Source organism: Bombyx mori, chromosome 3 (genome assembly GCF_030269925.1).
Source record: "Bombyx mori chromosome 3, ASM3026992v2".
Taxonomy (NCBI): Eukaryota; Metazoa; Arthropoda; class Insecta; order Lepidoptera; family Bombycidae; genus Bombyx; species Bombyx mori.
Genome location: NC_085109.1, coordinates 4524793 through 4530792, shown reverse-complemented (window position 1 = coordinate 4530792; position 6000 = coordinate 4524793). Strand labels below are relative to the sequence as shown.

The window sequence follows — 6000 nt, the reverse complement described above, 5'->3', positions numbered from 1 at the left end:
CGTGGTTCCTAAAGGACATCGACACAAAAACGTCCATATTAGCGTGCATTCGAATAAAGGATTTTAAAAACGGAATGCTAAATTAAATTGCTTGTCATCTGCGCTTAATATTATATCAATGTGAAAGTTTGTATGTTTGGACATCTGTTACTCAGACACGTAAAAATGGCTGCATGGTTTTTTATAAAATTTCGTTCTAAGATATTTCTCTAGAATATCCTGGATTAATAAATACATAACAACGGGCGACGTCGGGTAAAAGCCTATTTGCTGCTAATAATACGTCAGACTGTTCGCTAGTTCGTATTTTACGTACCAAAGACCTTACAAATCGACTTGTTGGCTATGACGAAAGAATGGCACAAATAAATTTATTCCAGGAAACGACAAAGAGTTTCTATTCCTTCTGAATTACAAATTAAAGGCGGGTGAAACCGCTGGGTAAGTCTAGTGAGTTAATAAATTGTGCGGGCTTCATTTTAAAACTACTTTTCTTTCATATATACAACAGGCGCAAAAAACAGCTCCATAGGAAACGCGGGAGCTAATTAGAGCGAATTGGGGAGAAATTTAAGGATTTTTTTAAGTTCATTGTTGACATCTTCGTCCCCGTATATCGAGATTACGTTTATCTGGACAAAATACCTTTCTACCTACGAATAAATGATAAGGCTTTCTACCTACGAATAAATGATAAGGCTTTCTTCCCAAGTGTCCTACAATTTCGGTTTGAATTTTAATAAAATATTAAGGTTTTTGAATCTTGTCTGCAAGTTTCGGAAAGCGAACTAATGGCCCTGTTAATATTTATTTGCTAATATAGATTATATACGACTAACACCGCTGTGACTGGTGAGATACAAGTGTCAGTTGTCAATTGTTCTAATAAATTAGATATCATGACCAAAAAAATTGGAAATTACAATTTTAGTTCAGCAGAAATAGATAGTATTAGGTAAATAGTTGTATTAACAGTTCATCGCTTCACTATTCTTGAAGATGGAAGTCAGAGGAGAACTTTTTGGGAAAATTAAATTATTATAGTATATGTTATTGCAACAACGACGACTGGATTTAACACGCTCAACCACTCAAAATAACTGTTTAATAAATAAATAGCTGTAGACAGAAAAACATTCACGACCCTCCAAGGCTCAGATTGACATTGAGCCCAAGGTACCTCCCTACCTTAATACAAAATCGAAATTTAAATTACGTAATTATGTATAACCAACCAAAATTTGTATATGACAAATTGTAATTAAATGTACAATATTTTATTAGTTTATTATAAATACATTCCTTTGTTTGAGATTTTTATACGTATTTAGAACGCTTCGTATTATTGTGAGTACATTGCGATACATAAAACATTCATAAAGAAACATTCTTGTTGTGAACAAAAAAATCTCTTCACAGTACGAGCTGCTGGCTAAACAGTTGTACTCATGTATCAGTGGCTCGGATTTCCTTAGCTGGTTTCATGACGAGAGTAGTTTAGGATGGTAGTTCAGTTTTATGCAATTTATATCCTCTAATGTTACTGAGATCTTGTAGGGCTCACTCAACGTGATTTAAAAAAATACCATTTTGCATTTCCTTTGAAAGTCGTTCCAAGCACGCTTTTCAAATCTGTCTTATTTTACATTTTTATCTGGTGTTCTTGGAATTTAATATTGCTCGTATGTTACGTTTACAGGCTAGCTCGAACCGTGTAAACTTGGTATTCATGTGTGCACCGTTATTTTCAACAATATTAATAATGTTAAACTGGTAACAATAACGCCATCTATAGCCGAATCCGATGGCACGCAGTTAGTTAGTAATCGGAACTATTCGAAGCGAAACAGCGAACGGATCATCTGAAGTGAAGCGGAAGAAGCGAATTACTGGTGGTAGGACCTCTTGTGAGTCCGCACGGGTAGGTACCACCGCCCCGCCTATTTCTCCCGTGAAGCAGTAATGCGTTTCGGCTTGAAGGGTGGGGCAGCCGTTGTAATTATACTGAGACCTTAGAATTTATATCTCAAGGTGTGTGGCGCATTCACGTTGTAGATGTCTATGGGTTCCAGTAACCACTTAACACCAGGTGGGCTGTGAGCTCGTCCACACATCTAGGCAATAAAAAAATAAAATAAAAAAAAGAATTGAGAATTTTAAAGTGTTTGTGAAGTGTTTTAAGTGTTCTAAGTGTTGAATACAAATTTTTAACTTGTACTCCGGTAGAATTTTATTTATCCCAAACCCCAGCGCGTAACATTATATATCTCATGACTTTTTCTGTACTTACAAACAACAAGCTCCTATATATGGTAAAAATGAAGGTAGAATCAAATAAAAGAGCTCGTTACAGACATCCATTTATTATATGAATTGAATTTTTGGCTAAAAACTACTACATTTGTACTACTCGAATAGGAATGAATATTCTATAAACTTATTGAATAATTTACGTTTAAAAAAAGCAATTATTTACTTATATCATTATATGATAATGTTTAAATGTAACAGCATTATAATTACTTATATTAAATCTTTATATTTTTAGCTTATGTATAAATAGTACTTTTGTATAAAAATTGGAATGATAAAATTATTATAAAAAAAAAAAAGTTTTGAGAGCTTTCCGAAGATTCTCGTTTTTCTACGGGTGTAATCATAATTTAGTCATATTATAAGCATAGCTTATTTATTTTTCAAACATTACGTGCTATTCAGTTCACTTAAAATCTAAAAATGTTTCAATCTAATATTATTAAACATTTTTCATCTTAAAAACTAATTTTCTTTGGTCTTGATAATGAGTTCAGTATAAAATTGGGATTTTTCAAACTCTACAAAAGTTAGAACGTTTCAATATTAAGTAACTATAGAATCTGATTTTTTTTTTTTTTTTAAACAAATAAATTTTTATAAAACTTTTATTTTATCCGAATTAATTATTTGTTATCTACTCCAAATAATTACTTGTAATTAGTGTAGCATTCGCAGCAGAATAAATTACAATTTTGCATTTTATCATACAGTACCTACGAGTAATATAAATCTCACATCTTTAGTATACATATTTTACTGATGGCAGGACGCATTGTGGGTCCGCACGGGTAGATACCGCCACCCCCATTCCGATAGAGGCACCCGTCACGTGCGGACGTGCTCATCGTCCACTCGATCGCCCGGTCTTTGTTCGCCCGGCTTTTGTTAGCCCGGCCATTGTTCGCGCGGCCTGTGTTCGTGGTACATCTGCCGACTAAGTGCTCTTTCTGGAAGTTTTTATTTGTTTTGTTTCCTTTTGTTGTTTCTGTGTTCGTGGTACATCTGCCGACAAAGTGGATTCCTGCAAGTATTTATTTGTTTTGTTTCTTTTCGTAATTTCTGTTTTGTTGTACTTTTTCTTTGTCCTGTAGTAATCGCGCCGCATTGCCACCTGTGTTCAATAGAACCGCTCAGGTCCGAGAAGTTGGGGCCTCGCCGCAAGGCGAGTGTTTTCAAGACCCGGGGCCGCCCCACCTGGGTACTCAGCGATCATGGACGCTGTATTCGCGGAATTCCTCCGACTTCGCCACCCACAGCTCGCCTCGGAGTTTTTGGCCTTCAAGGCCAATCACACTGCGAGCCCTCTCGAGGACTCCGCCGCGCTCGCTGCTCCTGCGTCGCCTGTACCTGCGTGCAGAGCTTCTGCATTGAGCACCGCAGCCTCTGTCGTGCCTGCCGCTCCCGTGTCGCCTATACTGGCGAGAAAAGCTGCTGCGTCGTCCGCCGTGACCATCGTTTCAGCTGAGCGATCATCCGCGGCCTCCGTCGCGCCCTCTAAAACACCTACACTTGCTCGTAGGTCGCCTGCACCCGCCTCCTCGTGCTCCGACTCTGACTCGGACATGGAGGTCGACCTCGCCCCCGCCTCATCGACGGATGGATTCACCCTGGTACAGAAGGGTAAGAAGCGTGCCGCGGAGTCTCGAGCTCCCGCGGCCGCTAAAATTAGCAAAGCCGTGAACGCGTCGCGCCCCCGCCCTCAGACTCCCGTTGCGCCCCCAGCCCGTGCCACTCCGTCGCCGCGTCCGGTGGCACAAAATAAAACCCAGACCCCTCCCCCGGTTATCCTTCAGGAGAAGGCAGCTTGGGATCGAGTTTGCCTGGCCCTTAAGGCCAAAAATATAAATTTCACGAATGCCCGTAACCTCGCGAACGGCATTCAAATTAAGGTTCAAACACCCGACGACCATAGGGCCCTCTCTTCTTACCTCCGTAAGGAGCGTATAAGTTTCCATACGTATACGCTCCAGGAGGAGCGCGAACTCCGCGTTGTAATACGCGGAATCCCTAAAGAGTTAGATGTAGAGCTTGTAAAAGCCGACCTGTTAGAACAAGGCCTACCAGTGAATTCTGTGCACCGTATGCACACCGGTCGCGGTAGGGAGCCATATAATATGGTTCTAGTCGCTCTCCAGCCTACCCCCGAGGGTAAGAAAATCTTTAACACACAGACCGTCTGTAGGCTCTCTGGTATCGCTGTCGAAGCTCCCCATAAAAAAGGCACTCCTAGCCAGTGCCATAACTGTCAATTGTACGGGCACTCTTCCCGTAACTGTCACGCGCGCCCCCGATGTGTTAAGTGTTTGGGCGATCACGCCACGGCCCTCTGCGCTCGCGACCAAAAAACCGCGACGGAACCGCCTAGCTGCGTCCTGTGTCGAACACAGGGTCACCCCGCGAATTACCGTGGTTGCCCCCGAGCCCCTAAAATAAATCGCCGCGTCGCCCGCCAAAACCGCCTCCGAGCTTCCGGCCCAGACATCAAAGCCTCGGCACCCTCTGCGTCGCAGGCTAAGCCAGCGTTCGTTCCGGCGGCGGTGCCCAGTGTCTCGGCCTGGGCAAAACCACTGCCGTACACGAACACGGCTACAACTCCCTCCTCCGCGATTCGTCCCGCCCCCGCGACTCGTCCCTCTCCCGCGACTCGTCCCTCTCCCGCGACTTGCCCTCCGACCGCGTCCGACAATCTCGCTTTAGCGATCGACTTCTTTCAGTCGATCAACTTTGAGCGCGTTAACGCTTTGGGCGACGCCATTCGCGCTGCCTCCACTGCACAACACTTTATCGCCGTTGTGCAGGAATACGCCGACGTATACGCGTCATTAAATACGTACGTCCTCCCCTCACTCCGCCGGTAATCAATGGCGTATATAAGTAGAATAAAGCCCCTATCCGTAACGATAGGATTTTTTAACGCTTACGGTCTCGCAAATCAACGTGATCAGGTTTCTGACTTTTTGCGTGACCACCAAATTGATATCTTTTTAGTGCAGGAGACCCTACTTAAGCCCGCGCGCCGTGACCCTAAAATCGCGAACTATAACATGGTCAGGAACGACAGGCTCTCTGCCCGTGGTGGTGGTACCGTCATTTACTATAGAAGAGCCCTGCATTGCGTCCCGCTCGATCCTCCCGCGCTCGCTAATATCGAAGCATCAGTGTGCCGAATCTCACTGACGGGACACGCGCCGATCGTTATCGCGTCCGTTTATCTTCCACCGGATAAGATCGTTCTAAGCAGTGATATCGAGGCGCTGCTCGGTATGGGGAGCTCTGTCATTCTGGCGGGCGACCTAAATTGTAAACACATCAGGTGGAACTCACACACCACAACCCCGAATGGCAGGCGGCTTGACGCGTTAGTCGATGATCTCGCCTTCGATATCGTCGCTCCGCTAACCCCGACTCACTACCCGCTAAATATCGCGCATCGCCCGGATATACTCGACATAGCGTTATTAAAAAACGTAACTCTGCGCTTACACTCGATCGAAGTAGTTTCAGAGTTAGATTCAGACCACCGTCCCGTCGTTATGAAGCTCGGTCGCGCTCCCGATTCCGTTCCCGTCACGAGGACTGTGGTGGATTGGCACACGCTGGGCATCAGCCTGGCTGAATCTGATCCACCATCGCTCCCGTTTAACCCGGACTCTATCCCGTCTCCTCAGGATACCGCTGAAGCCA

The 6000-nt window shown here is 43.9% G+C and overlaps 1 protein-coding gene across 1 annotated transcript in view; it reads right to left on the bottom strand.

Annotated features, from left to right (window-relative positions):
• Nucleotides 1–2350: 2350 nt before the first annotated feature.
• Nucleotides 2351–6000, bottom strand: part of NGR-A14 (neuropeptide receptor A14) — an 83294-nt gene continuing 79644 nt past the window's right edge. The window contains 2 exon segments of the mRNA NM_001134239.1: nucleotides 2351–2943; nucleotides 2975–3118. The gene's annotated coding sequence lies outside the window, so the exon portion shown is untranslated.